Source organism: Eubalaena glacialis, chromosome 2, assembly GCF_028564815.1.
Source record: "Eubalaena glacialis isolate mEubGla1 chromosome 2, mEubGla1.1.hap2.+ XY, whole genome shotgun sequence".
In the NCBI taxonomy this organism is placed as follows: domain Eukaryota; kingdom Metazoa; phylum Chordata; class Mammalia; order Artiodactyla; family Balaenidae; genus Eubalaena; species Eubalaena glacialis.
Genome location: NC_083717.1, coordinates 137,053,573 through 137,069,925, shown reverse-complemented (window position 1 = coordinate 137,069,925; position 16,353 = coordinate 137,053,573).

Below are 16,353 nucleotides of genomic sequence, written 5' to 3'. Positions count from 1 at the left end.
TTGTGTATGGTTTTAGGGAGTGTTCTAATATCATTCTTTTACATGTAGCTGTCCAGTTTTCCCAGCACCACTTATTCAATGAGACTGTCTTTTCTCCATTGTATATTCTTGTCTTCTTTGTCATAGATTAGGTGACCTTAGGTGCGCGGGTTTATCGCTGGGCTTTCTATCCTATTCCATTGATCTATATTTCTGTTTTTGTGCCAACGAATAAAGACCTACTGCATAGCACAGGGAACTCTACTCTATACTCTGTAATGGCTTATATAGGAAAAGAGTCTAAAAAAGAGTGGATATATGTATATGTATAACTGATTCACTTTGCTATACACCTGAAACTAACACAACATTGTAAATCAACTATACTCCAATAAAAATGTTTAAAAATAAATTTTAAAAAATTCAAAAAAGAAGAAAGACAAGATATAAAATATAAAAGTAGTAGAAAGGAAAAATGAAATGAGGAAAACAGAGTCAGAAAAGTTCTGTGGACCCTTTGGATTCTCCTCTAGGATCCAGAAAAAAGCCTCAACTGGATTTAAACTGTTTTATGACATATACTTCTCTGGTAACTAATTTACTTAGTTCTGCTAGGTGAATCCAATGGGCAGCCATTGGAAGACATCCAAAACTGTTAAAGATAAGTTTAATGAAAATGTAAAATCATGATTTTTACACAAATATGCAAATGAATACCTGTTAAAGTTTTTATTTAACTATAGTGAGGAAGTCAAGGAAATATTTTAACAGGTTCAAAGGAGAATTCAACGAGACACACTTATAGAACAGGAATACATAAATAAATGTAAAAATGGTCACAGAACTAGATTGTTTCATAGTCAGGGAAATAAGTCAAATGAAACTCCATCAGAAAGGACAGAGTTTATATAGAAAAGAATTTGTCTACAAGAAATAGTAGTTTTGCTTCACTAACAGATATCTGTAATTTACAGAATTGTGAAATAGTTTCTGTAAAATAAGAATTATATAATTTGGAATGGTATTCTATAGACAATGCATAGTATTCAATGAAGCCTGAATTTTTTTCCAATGAATTCTTTGTAAAATATGTGGTGATATTATAGCACTCTATTTCCCTATTTTTATATTTAATCTTTTAGTGATATCTATCTATGGAATTATTTGTCTATAGCCTTGTCTCTAGAAATATGTCATTCCTTGACCCTTTTTCAAACTCTATTTTTCTAAAACATGAGAATAACCGAAGAGTCAATCAGAACAACTTGTCAGTTTCACCTCTACTGTAGTATGTTTAAATGTAAATGTTTAAAAATTTTTCATTATGAGTCTTTCTTTTTGCATGTAAGCTGAAACTAAATTGTCTAACATACTCTGATTTTCTAAAAGCCTGAAAATAAACATTTTTTAGGAAACAAAGAGTAATATTTCTACAGCATTCAAATCTATCAAAGCTGAACAGCTTAATGAGTATTCTCATAAAATGATTAATCAAAACAGTTTTCTTCATCTTTGTTTGCCCTTAAAATATTAGAAAAGGTCAAAATTAAAAAATCAGGGAAAGGGAAAAATGGCATACTAACTGTATACTAATTTAAGCCTAGAAGAGAATTATTACAATCTGGAAAATTTTCATCAAAATAATAAATTTTTTTTTATAGCTTTGGAGATTAACATAAATTTGTTCAATACTTAACCCAGATGCTTGACTTCTAAGAATATTGTTTTAAAAACAATTATTATGTAATGTAACTTTAGAATGGAAATATAATTTACATCTTAAGCCTGGAGGCACTCTAAAAATAGATATATATTTTTCTTGTTTCAGATTAAAATAATTTATAAAATACTAAATTGTATCACAATGATAACTGAATTTTGGCATAGTGAATTACTTCTTTTTCTAATTGCATTGTTTTATAATGGCATCTGGTACAGATACTCCTTGAAGTGTTAATAAAAATAATAGTTTCATCTATCTCAAAATGAATAATTGAAAGGTATAATTTGCCATGAAAAGAATCTTCCTTCTAACCCTTTTTTTCCAATCAGTAGAAAACAATGATAACTGGCCTTCAATGGATATAAAATGCTATACATTGTTGAGATTTTCAGATTGGTTTGTCCTCTTATTCTTCTTACAAGTTTTCCAGTTTTTTTTTTTTTTCAGTTGTTAGAATTAAATCAATCTTATTAGACACATTTACTCTTGGATGTAAGTATATGAGAATAATAACTATTCAGGGACATCTATAATTTAAAACTGAATGGCTGCTTACATAAATAAAAGTCTCCAATTTGTGTTACTTCAAGCTCTGGTGAAGGTTTGGGAGAAATTTTTCTACTGTTCTGTAAATCCTCTTATTTAACCAGAAGTTAATTTGTATAATAACATTTGGATGTTATATACCTATTCTTTTACATTATGGTAGGCAAAATAAGATACTAATCAGAAAATACTATGGTAGGTGTTTTATTTTCACATACACTGAAGGATTTGGGTTAGGATTCTAACTAGGATTGTCAGGGTAACTAGGTGCTATGTCTCCTCTAGCACTTACTAGCTACAAATATTTGGTAGGTCAGTCAACATATGTTTCCTTATAGATAAACTAGAAATTATACTGATATCACAAGATTCTTCTGAATACACTGCAGTGTTTTTCAAGATTTCTTGAAAACAATTAGCTGCAGAACATTGTTTTTAACAAATTATTGTATAATATAAATTTCCAGAACATAAGTAAATATTTTGCAGAGATGATCCATTTCAGGGGTAAGCAAAGGTTTTCTATAAAGGGCCAAAGAGTAATATTTTAGGCTTTGCAGATCACATGTTGTCTGCTGTAGCTACTCTGGTCTACAATTGTAGAATGAAAGCAGCCATAGACAATCAATGAAAGAATGACTGTGGCTGTATTCCAATAAAATTTATCTATCGGCACTGAAATTTGAATACCATAGAGATTTCCTTTGTCACGGAATATTAGTTTTTGACAATTATCAAATTATAGTTATGTAATAAAACATTTTAAACATGCAGGTTATACAAAATAGGCAATAAGACTGAGTTTTGGTGGGGGAGGTTGTCCTAATATTCCTCCTATTTGGCTTATTTCTCTTTTGTCAGGGAGGCCCCTTCATAACCCCTAGAAAACTTCACAGGGAATTATTTGAAAGTCAATGGTATAATGCAACTGAGTTACATAATTTGTAAAACCCTAGACAACTAGCCATTGTTTCATTAAATTATTATAAAAATAATATATTCCAAGCTTCAACTTGGAAGTTTATAATATATTTTTTCTATTAAAATAATCTTTGAAATAATTCCTTAAATTTAAAAATTCAGGCTGTTAAAATAGACTTGATTTTTATGTTTATCAGTAAAGATCACTAACACAATATATTAATTACATTAATATTTACACATTTTTTAATTGCTTCATGAGCTCAATGAGAAAAAAGACTGAGTCATATCCAGCTTTCTATTTCCATTACCTAAGAGAGTACTTGGCTTTCAATACGTTGAAATTTAAAAGTTAATTAAATTACAGGTAGCAATATATTCACTTGAAATGAGGTTTATTTTATTATAGTATATAGTATTATGGTTTATCAATATAGCAAAACTATGTTCATATTTTACAAAAATGTAAGCACTTTATAAGTAGATGTAAAGTAGAGGTAGAAGGAGCTGGACTTCTACCAGCTTGGATTTTTATTCTTTAAATTGTCATATGACCCTTGGTGATCCACTAGACCTCTTTCAGCTCTGGTAGTCCAGGAAAGTAGCTAATGTCTATTACCTCTTTTTAATATAATGACTTTTAGTTATGGCATGGGATATATAACTTAAGAGATTAGGAGTGAGTCTTTCTTAATTAAATGACAAACTACAAACTGAATTTGCATTAATTATTTTTCTTAAAGCATTGTCCTAATTCTAGAAATTAGCCCAAGTTTAAAATGTAAATATGGGTTCTCTATATTTCTTCACTTTCTTTCATCTCTCAAATTCCTCTTATTTTTCATTCTAAATTGTATTTTCACCTCTACAAAACTGATCTTTGTTTCAACTGGACTGAATCACACTCTATCTTCCTGAAATCAGGTTTTATTTAGAACAAAGAAGTTACATTCCATAAAGAGGTTAGGAATTGCATTAGTTAGCATAAAATTGTGGCTGCTCTGAGAATTCCAAAACCACAGTGACTTAATTAAGAAGTTCATTTCTATCTCATATGAAAACCTAGGCTGATGGGGCAGCTCTGTTCTCCAAATAGAACAAGGCTACTACTATTTTTTTGTTTGTTTTTGCTCCTCTATCCTTATGGTGTTCTTTATCCACATAGTCCAAGATTGCTCATCACATATCCACAGTGTAATCCATGATAAGGGAAGAAGAAAACGTGGGCAATCATACCCTCTATTATAAATATATGAACTAGACATTTCATACATCCCTCCTGTTTCTGCTCACATTGACTAGTAATTAGTCACATTGTGGGCCTCACTTCAGAGGAGGCTGAGTAATACAGGCTTATTCTTAGCAGCCATGTGTTTGCTCAGCGTTGAGGTTATATTACCGTGTAGGTGAAAGGAAGAATGGATGATTAGGGACAATAAGCTGTCTCTGTCACAAGTATATGTAGGATTTGATTAAATAAAGTTTTGTGTGAAGAGATAAGACAGACTTCAGAATAAGAGGGAAACTTAAAGTTACCATCAAAGAAAACAAAGCAGCAAACTGTAATATAAGCATATAATAGGAAGAAATTGGTAGAGAGCAATAACGTTTAAGATATGGTAGATTTCAATAGCTCTATGATTCTAAGGAGAATTCTTTTGTTAAGTTAATTTATTGCAATACACATTTAAAGCCTTCCCTTGGTTTTCTTAGCTCAAGAGATTATAAATCAATACTTTGTGTAATTTCAACATGAACTCAAGTATATTTAAAATGGGAATGTAACATTTTGAGAAAGTGATCTGACCAAGCGCTCTGACAAAGCACTTCTAGTGGTAAGCCCAAACAAAATCTCCACCCCCCCGCCACCCAGCAACCACAACACTTAATGAAGTGGTGTGAGGTGGGGCTAGTCCCCACTAACCTTCATATCCCCACCTAGGTGTTAGTGGGGCTAAGTGAGGAGTTGAGCCTCTACCTCCATCTGTCATCAACAAAGTGGAATGAAATGAAGTGAGTCAGGGTAGTAGACACTGTTTTCCCCCACTCCTCATGTCAGCAGAGCCACATGGAGAACTAAGCTCCTCACCTCCACCCCACCAAGGAGGAAGAATGAAATGGCAGGAAGTGGAGTAATTGGCACTCTGCTTCCCCTCCATGTCATTAGGGCCTGGCAGGGAACTAACTTTCTGCCCCAACCATGCACCAATAGTGGTATGAGTAGCTCTCCACTTTCCCTCTCCCTAGTGGACACTGGGTCCACAAGGGAGCTCTTAGACGAAATGAGATAGTACAAATTTGTGGCCCACTTTCACTGGAAAGTTGTCAGCATGATGGAGAGGTAGCTGAACTCTCACCCCGTCTGTCTGCAAGGAGGCAGTATGAATCTTCATTCCACTTTTGCTGGGGCCCAGGGCCCAGTGGAAAGCTAAATACATATACTTACCATGCACTCATGCTACAACTTAAAAGAAGGATTGACTACTGAAATCAAAAGACTTTTAATATGGATCCAGTGTCTCATAAAAATAATATCCTAAATATCCAAACTACAATTAAAAGTCACTGGTCACACAAAGAATCAGGAAATCACAACATAAATGAGAAAAGACAATCAACAAATGACAACACCAAGATGATGCAGATTTTGGAATTATCTGACAAGAGTTTTTAAAGCAACCATTATAAAACTGATTAAACAATTAACTATGAAATATTTTGAAACAAAAGAAAATCAATAAGTATCAAAGAAATAGAGGTCATAAAAAGAAGTAAGCAAAAATTATGGAGCTAAAAAATACAATAGCAGAAATAAAAAAACTCAATGGATGCCCTGGATAGTAGAGTGAAGTTGAGTTAATGAGCTTGAGGACAGATCAATAGAATTTACACAATATGAAAAAAAGACAGTCTTGAGGACCTGTGAGACACTAACAAAAAAGCTATATCCCTATAACCAGAGTCCCAGAGGAGAAGACAGAGCAAGTGGGACTGGAAAAGTATTCAAAGATGGAAAGACTAATTCCTAAATTTTGTTAAACATATAAACTTAAAGATTTAAGAAGTTGAGTGGATAAATCAAAGTAATCCATGATGAGACTTATGATATTGAATTTCTGAATATTGAAGACAAAGTCTTGGAAAGCAGTCACAAAGAAACTAAAATATTACTTATAGGGAAACACCAATTAAAACAGCAGTGGAGGGCTTCCCTGGTGGCGCAGTGGTTGAGAATCTGCCTGCTAATGCAGGGGACATGGGTTCGAACCCTGGTCTGGGAAGATCCCACATGCCGCGGAGCAACTGGGCCCGTGAGCCACAACTACTGAGCCTGCGCGTCTGGAGCCTGTGCTCCGCAACAAGAGAGGCCACGATAGTGAGAGGCCTGCGCACTGCGATGAAGAGTGGCCCCTGCTTGCCGCAACTAGAGAAAGCCCTCGCACAGCAAACGAAGACCCAACACAGCCAAAAATTAAAAAAATAAAATTAATTAATTAATTAATTTTTAAAAAAAACAAACAAAAAACAGCAGTGGATTTCTTGCGTGTGACATGATGGAGGCCAGAAGGAAGAGGCCGAATATTTTTTAAGCACTGAAATCAAGAACTATCAATAGTGAATTTTATATTAAGTGGAACGATCCTTCAGGAATGACTGGGGAATAAAGACATTTTCAGAAGAAGGAAGACTAAGAGAAAGGAAGGGAGTTTGATGTGGTTATAACACAGGAAACTTCCTGGTGATGTTGCTTTTCTGTATGTTTATTGCACCTAACTCAATATTCTGGTTGTGATATTTTATTACAGTTTTGCAGGATGTTACCATTAGAGTAAACTGTGTAAAGAGTATACAGGATCCCTATAATAAGATGATTAATTTGGATTTGGTTCTCTAAACTGGGAATGAATTCAAGATTGTTTAATTCTTAATCTGGATATGGAATGATACTTCAGTTCTGTCTGTGGTTACTTTACCATAGGAAGGGGAGCTAAAAACTCCTGGTTGTTTGCCTCCATCTCTGCCCATCAAAACAGAACTCAGAGTGAGAATACAACACATAATATATATTCAGACTCTTTAAATTATTATTATTATGTTAGTAAAAGGGATCTTTAAAAAGAAATAAATATTCAGTTATTGGGTGACTAAGCTTTGCAAACAAGTAAAAGTAGGGATGCACAACTATGTGTCAGAGTGCAGGAAAATCCAGGATAACCATGAAATATTCTTCTAAAGTATCAATTTTAATCAGTGAAACTAATTTGAAACCTCCATTATGTATTTTTCATTGTAGATCAACTACTTCTACAACGTTACTGGTTCATGGGCTCTGATGCATAATATTACAAAGTTCGGGTAACTCCTCAAGGGTTGCTCTTATATGGAAATGGAATTTATAAATTAAGTATAATTCTGTCCACTGATGAAATATTTTAATTCAGCTCTCAGTTATGAGTCATGTACCTCTTTCAGGAGACATCAGCTAAATAAGTAAGTAATGCTCACAGTTAATAATTATGAGACCCTTTCAATAAGACAATATTGAATAATGTCCCACAGGAACTTAGATACCATTTTGAACTATAATTATTGCTCACTATTTCTTTAAAGTATATATGCATTCAGCCCCCCAAAGATTTTCTCAACTTGATGTATTTTACTCTTTTACTAAACTTATGTTATTAGTTTTAAATTATCTCATGTTACAGTAATTATTCTATGTTATTTTCTGAAAACCAAATCTGTCAGAGGACTGAAATGTTCCAACTGAAGAAGGTGAGAACAAATCTAGCAGAAAAAAATAACAGAAAAAACTATTTGCAGACTAATAAGGGAAGACCAACATTTTAGGTATAAAACATGACCTAAAACAGTCTGATGTTATTGTGAAAGAGGCCCCTTCTTTCCTGAAGACAGTGGGTTGGAAAAGTTTTTGAAGCGTTAACTCAGCTTCTCACTTACACTCTTATCCAGGAAATCTATCTGCAAAGCTAACTGAACTCATTTTCAAGGACTGCTCATTGTAGAGATAGATTTTATGTGCAACAAAGCAATTCCAATTACAAGAGAAAGCATGTACTGGATTTTCAGCTCTATAAAAGCCATGCTTTATTTACAAATTTAAGCTGACTGAAACAATGATCAAAGTTTAAATGTAAAAGTCTAGGTTAATGAGAGTAAAAAGGCAAGTGTTAAGAAAAAAATCATAATCATCTTATACTACCAACTAGCGTGATGTCATTTGCTAAGTTATCAAAGCAGAATAAGTCTTTCTCAACAGTGATGCTGAGGGATAACTTAAATATGGCTTTGGATATCCTTGTTTTTTATAAAATAAAAAATACGTAATAAAAACATTCATGTTTGCAAACAAGCAAAATTCCCTGGTGCCAGGAGAATAAGAATTGGCAACCAAGATGAAGTGAATAAGTAAGAAGTAAGGTATATTAATTGATTAATCAATTAATTAATTTTACATTAAAGTGATGTTGTGAAAATAAAAGGAGAAGGCCTGTAAAAAGCAGGGCATAGGGTATATCACAACAATAGAACTAGGAGGAGATTAGGGGAAAAAATATCTGTGGATGTGATCTAAACATAGATTCGTTGGATGACAGATGGCATTTTGACCTTTAGCCAAAAAGACTAGTCAAAGCAGGAATAGCCAAAGAGGGCTGCTGGACAACTTACCTGGCCAGGATCAAGAAGCCAGTGCAGCTGAGCCAACAATGGGGAAGGCTGAACAACACATTTCTTGGGTGAAGAAGACATTCCTTGTTCTTCTTTTGCTGGAGATACAAGAACATCCACTACGCCTCAAGGTTTTCAGAATTCTCATCCATAAAACCAAATACCACCCAACTCTGAGCTAACCCTAATGTAACACAACTGAGGTCAGAGACCTTGACACTCAGAGGGGCAGAGGTGTTAGGAAAAGGGAAGAGGCAGCATCAGCACTTGGATGGTACTTGCCAGTGGATTAAACCTCAATTATAACATTCCTTATATTTGTAATATATGAAATTTCCTCATATGTAACAAAATTCCTTACACCTAAGCCAAGAAAAATAAAATGCAAGACACACAAGACAGATTAAATAATGAATGGTATCTTCTTAGAAACAAAGATTACATATTTCAAAACTCTTCTGCCTTCCATGTAAAATGAATTATGGCATGCTCCGGATTAGATAAGTTGCCTAGAGCCCTGCTTCACTCTGCACTGTGAAGATATTATGTTTCATGCCACACTTGGAATTTCTAAGCAGAAATTATTCTTCTAACATTAATATTAATGAAGAGGAGAAAATTCTAAAGAAAAACGTTGGCCACTACACAAATAGCTAGATTCCCTGTTTTTAAAGAGAAAGTTATGCCTAAAATAGTCTCTTCAGAATCTCATCCTTTATCCACAAATATAATAATACTTTGCCTGGCAAAAAATGAACGTTTAAAAAATTTAAATTAACATTAAACAAATATTTACAACAGAGAAATTCAAGAAGAATTGTGGACTTAGAAAAACAAAACAAAAACTTTATCCCTTTATCCGTAAGATGTTACGGAAAAAAACCTGAACGCCGAATGAACATTTTGGCCGACCCAATAGTAAACTGTAAATGTACTGTAACTATTGGATGCCATGAGCAAGATGGGAGGGCAGTGACAAGAAGAAAATTTCTTGGAAATAAAAGTAAAACACTTTAAACTTTATAGGCAAGTATCAAAATCTATTTACATAGATATAAACCTTTTAAAAAATATATAAAGCAAGGGCACATTTGGGGATGTTCTAGAGTTACACCTAGTATTAATATTAGATATTCTAATATTGTATTTGAGATCTCAAGCATTTTAAAATATTGCTTTATACATTTTTTTCTCTTAATGCAAATAAAAGTAATATATTGGTGAAAAAATTCTGATTATTAGCTTATACTGATATATATATATATACATAAATCTATCTATATATATAAGGATGTTAAAAATGACCATAGATCACCAATTTGCATATAAATATTAATGTTATACAATTTGTATTCATACAGTCATTATACCTAACCTTTTAAAGCTAAATAACAACAGTGTACCATATATTTTTTTACAAATGGTCAGAATGTCCTCTAGAAAGCTTGTATCAACTTTTGCTTCCATAAATGTTTCTGTCTAATTCCATACAGATTTGGAAATATAGGAATACTAATGCATAGTAAGTAATATCTTGCTTAGTTTGAATGCCTTCATCTCTGCAAATTTTTTCACCACCCTCCTCTGTCCTTCTTACCTCAACATGCCGGCTCTTTGAAATTTTGGCATGAGTTTTGACCTGCTACTGACACTTCCAGGGGTTGAGCTCTTAGCTGGCTCTTGTAGCACCAATTTATTCCTTTACCCTGTCAGACCCAGAATTGGTGACAGCCTCCTACTCTTGCTGGTCTAGAGTTAATATTTCTCGGTTGTTTTTCTGTGAACATACCTAAGAATACGGTCCTTTATTGAATTCTTTTTGAAGTCCAGCTGCATGCTCATATATACATATATATTCCTTTATTATTGCTAGGTATTGATTTCTGTCTATAATATTCTTGGCCCTTGTTTTTTTTTAACCTGAATATTTATCTTTATTGACCTATTTTTTTCCCTTCTCATGTTGTTCTTTGTATTCTAAACTTGTTTATACTTGGACTTTTTGTTTTGTCTTGATTGTGTTTGCTTTACTATAAAATGTATTATAGTTTTCTGTCATCACATTGATCATGTATAATTTATGACATTTATTTTGGAATAAGGATTGATATTGTTTTCTACTCCTCAGTAGCACTACCCCAGCAAGTTATTGTAACCTAACATCATTTACAAAAGAATTTATTATTCTCAGAATCACTACATACCTCCATATATGCTAGAGTTTATCTCTATTTAAATGTCACATTTACTATATCTTTTAAGTGGTTATTTTATGACAAGAATTGTGAAAATTCTGAGAACTTACCCTACTTATGGGTAACAAATTAGCTTGCCCCATGATGGTGTAAGACACAAGTATCCTGGGATGGAGACTATTGCTCATGATGCTGCAAGAGGCCTGAGCTCCATGTTTGTGTCAGGTCTCCTTGACAGCAAGTCATAAGGGAGAGTGGAGGAGAGCCCAGATAGATGCTGTGCATAAAGTGGGTTTGCATCATTCTTGGAGCTGAGAAACTCCAAGCTAGGGAATTATGAATCTTTTATAAATGGCTCAAAGAAGACAAATATGACCTGTTCTCCAAAGGGAGACACTATTTCAATCTTCCAAAGCTGTTTGTTACATAAACATCCTTGAAAATATAGTCGAGATACTAGATGCTATTAGATATGAGACGTGCAGATGTGCAATAAATCCATGGAGAACAAACTAGCAACATTAAAATATGTAAGTAAATAACTGATATGGTGTGCAAATTTTGTCATTAACCACACTCTGAATGTTTTAAATTACCTTTTTTTAACTTTACACAGCTAAATTTCTTAAATCTAGGTAGACAAATCAGCCACAGATACTTATATTTTACTTCCTATTTTAAAAATCTATGTAGCTTATTTCATTTTTCTTATCCGATTACAGTCATCACAATTTTCAAAAAAGGTTTTAAACAGTGTAGTGCTAATAATCAGTAATTGTATGTTCTTCACTTTAATGAGAATATGACTAGATTTTCATCCTTAAGCATAATTGCTGCTTGGTGATACATAGATGAAAACACACAAACATACATATACGCACATTCTTTTATCAGACTGGAATGTTCAACTCTATTCATTACATACTAAAACTTTAACTGGGCTCATAGCTAAAGTTCAGAAGATTTCTCCTTTCTAGCATCCTAATTTTTTTTTTTTCTTTTTGACAGAAATAAAACTAAGGGAAATTCTTACCTTCAAGTAAGTATTTCTTTACTACTAAATATTTCTAAACTCTCCTTATAAAGTTTAAAAAAGACTATGAAATACAGTGAAAGGTTATGGTTGTGGAATTTTTTGTTTCTTAAACATATTCTTTTATTTCTAAAGTACTTGCTGATAGCCAGCTATGTGTCTTCAGGGCACTGGCACTCTCACACTTCCTTTTATCTCTGCTCCACACACATCTCAGATTTATTCGTTGGTCATCATTTTATGATGACAATTCTCATGGCATTTTTTTTATTATTATTAATTAATTAATTAATTTTTTTTTGGCTGTGTTGGGTCTTCGTTTCTGTGCGAGGGCTTTCTCTAGTTGCGGCGAGCGGGGCCCACTCTTCATCGCGGTGCGCGGGCCTCTCACTATCGCGGCCTCTCTTGTTGCGGAGCACAGGCTCCAGACGCGCAGGCTCAGTAGTTGTGGCTCACGGGCCCAGTTGCTCCGCGGCATGTGGGATCTTCCCAGACCAGGGCTCAAACCCGTGTTCCCTGCATTGGCAGGCAGATTCTCAACCATGCGCCACCAGGGAAGCCCCTCATGGCATTTTATACTTTTACATAATAATGAGTGACAAAAATGTTTAATTTCTTCATACTTTTATCATGTTAATCCGTGCTCATTAGCAGTCATCTTATCACATATTTTTTCTTTACATTTTCTATTTTTAGTCTTTTTTTTTACCCTGTCTCAATTTAATTGCTAAATGAAGTTTATCTTATCCTTAAAAACAGTTTATATGTATGTTCATGTTTGTGAATGTCTGTCTATTGTTTTTATATTTGAATGAAAACTTGGCTGAGTAAAATGTTCTTAAGACCACCCTGGTTTTTTTTTCTTTAAGAACTCTATTATTGAATAATAATATAAATATTATTTTAATTGAAATATGGTTAATATATAATATTATGTTAGGTTCAGGTGTACTACATAATGATTTGACATTTGTATACATTATGCAATAATCACCACGATAAGTCTAGTAGCCATCTGTCCCCATACAAAGTTATTATAATATCATTGACAGTATTCCTTATTCTGTATATTACACCCTAGCAACTTATTTATTATATAAGTGGAGGTTTGCACCACTTAATCCCCTTGACCTATTTTGTCTGCTCCCCAAGCCCCCTCCCTCTGGCAAACACCTGTTTGTTCTCTATACCTGTGAGTCAGTTTTTATTTTGTTTTGTTTCTTTTGATTTTTAGATTCCTCATAAAAATGAGATCATACGGTATTTGTCTTTCTCTGACTTATTTTACTTGGATAATACACTCTAGATACATAATGTTGTCACAAATTGTAAGATTTCATTTTTTTTGGCTGAATAATATTCCATTGTATGTATATATGTATGTATGTATGTATGCACACACCACATCTTTATTTGTCTATTGATGGACACTTAGGTTGCTTCCATACCATGGCTAACGTAAATAATGCTGCAATGAACATTGCATGGCTAATGTAAATGATGCTGCAATGAACATTGCAGTGCATCTGTCTTTCAAATTAGTGTTTTTATTTTCCTTGGGTAAATACTCAGAAATGAAATTTCTGGATCATATGGCAGTTCTATTTTTAATTTTTTGAGTAACTGTCATAATGCTTTTCCATAGGGGCTACACCAATTTGCAGTTCCATCAACAATGTACAAGGGTTCCTTTTTATCCACATCCTTGTGAACACTTGTTATTTGTTGTCTTTTGAGGATAGCTGTTCTGATAGGTATGAGGTAGTATCTCATCGTGGTTTTGCTTTGCATTTCCCTGGTTACTGATTTTGAACATCTTTTCATATGTCTGTTGGCCATCTGTATGTCTTTATTGGAAAAATGTCTCTTCAGGTCTTCTGCCTATTTTTTTAATCAGGTTGTTATTTTAATGAGTTGTATGAGTTATTTGTATATTTTGGGTATTAGGTCCTTATCAGATATACTGTTTGAAAATATTTTCTCCCATGCAGTAGACTGCCTCTTCATTTTGTTGATAGCTTCCTTTGCATTTATTTATTTATTTATTTTTAATTGTTTTATTTGGCGCATCTTAGTTGCAGTATGTGGGATCTTTCATTGCAGTGCAAGGGCTCTTCGTTGGGTTGCACGGGCTCTTTGGTTCAGCATGAGGGCTTCTCTCTAGTTGTGGCCTGCGGATCTTTCTCTCTGTAGTTGTGGCATGCGGGATCCAGAGCGCGTAGGCTCTGTAGTTTGCAGCACACAGGCTCTCTAGTTGAGGTGTGCGGGCTCAGTAGCTGTGGCACGCAGGCTTAGTTGCCCCACGGCATGTGGGATCTTAGTTCCCCGACCAGGGATCGAACCCACGTCCCCTGCATTGGAAGACAGATTCTTTACCACTGGACCACCAGGGAAGTCCCTCAATGAGCTTTTTAATTTGATGTAATCCCTTTTTGTTTCCCTCACCTGAGGAGACATATCCAAAAAATATTGGTAAGACCAATTGGTAAGCCTGTATTGCCTGATTTCTTCTAGGAGTTTTATGCTTTCAGGTCTCATATTTAAGTCTTTAATCCATTTTGAGTTTGTTCTTGTACGTGGTGTGGGAAAGTAGTCCAGTTTGATTGTTTTGATGGTAGATGTTCATTTATTAAAGAAGCTGTCTTTCCCCATTATATATTCTTGTCTTCTTTGTTGTAGATTAATTGACAATAAGTGTGTGGGTTAATTTCTGGGCTCTCTTCCATTGATCTATGTATCTGTTTTTTGCCACTGCCATACTGTTTTGATTTCTGTATCTTTGTAGTACAGTCTGAAGTCAGGGAGCATAATACCTCCATCTCTTCTTTTTTCTCAAGATTGGTTAGGCAATTTAGTGTCTTTTGTTGTTCCATATGAATTTTAGGATTATTTGTTCTAGTTCTGTGAAAAATGTCATGGGTATTTTAATAGGAATTGTGTTGAATCTATAGATTGCCTTGAAAAGCACGGTCATTTTAACAATAGTAATTCTCCCAATCCATGGGCACAGGCTATCTTTCCATTTGTTTATGCTATCTTCAATTTTTTTCATCAGTGTCATGTAGTTTTTCAAGCACAGGTCTTTTACCTTCTTAGATTTATTCCTAAGTATTGTATTTTTTTTGATGCTATTGTAAATGGGATTGTTAATTTCTCTTTCTAGTAGTTCATTTTTAGTGTACAGAAATGCAACAGACTTCTGTATATTAATTTTGTATCCTGCAACTTTACTGAATTCATTTATTAGTTCAAATAATTTTTGGTGATGTCTTTAGGATTTTCTATATATAATATCATGTCATCTGCAAACACTGACAGTTTTACTTCTTCCTTTCCAATGGGGATTCCTTTTATTTCTTTTTCTTATCAGATTTCTGAGGTTAGGACTTTCGATACTCTGTGGAATAAAAATGGCAAAAGTGGGCATCCTTGTCTTGTTCCTGATCTTAGAGGAAATGTTTTCAGCCTCTCACTACTGAGTATGTTGTTAGCTGTGAATTTGTCATATACGGCCTTTATTATGTTGAGGTGTGTTCCGTCTGTACCCACTTTGCTGAGAATTTATATCACAGATTTTTGTTGCATCTTATCAAGTGTTTTTTCTGCACCTATTGAGATCATCATATGATTTTTGTTCTTCAGTTTGTTAATGTGGTGTATCATATTGATTGACTGATTTTTTAAATATTAAATTATTTAGATATTGCATCCCTCTGATAAATTCCCCTTGATCATGGTGTATGATTCTTTTAACCTACTGTTGAATTTGGTTTGCTAATATTTTGTTAAGGATATTTGTATCTATGTTCATCAGTGATATTTGCCTGTAATTTTCTTTTTTTGTGGCGTCTTTGCCTGGTTTTGGTATCAGGGCCTAGTAGAATGAGTTTGACAGCATTCCTTCCTCTTCAATTTTTTGAATAGTTTGAGAAGGATAGGTGTTAACTCTTCTTTAAATGTTTGTTAGAATTCACCTGTCAAGCCATCTGGTCATGGACATTTGGGTTTTGAGAGTTTTAAATTGCTGATTCAATTTCATATCTGTCTATAAGTTGTCTGTTCATATCGTCTATTTCTTCCTGGTTCAGTCTTGGAAGATTGTACATTTCTAACAATTTGTCCATTTCTTCTTTCATCCATTTTATTGGCATATAATTGTTCATAGTAATGTCTTATGATCTTTTGTGATCTTTGAGAAGTGGCCTTATGTAGAAATTGTCCTATGAGGCCCAACAGCACACTCCCTTCTGGTCATCAGAATTATA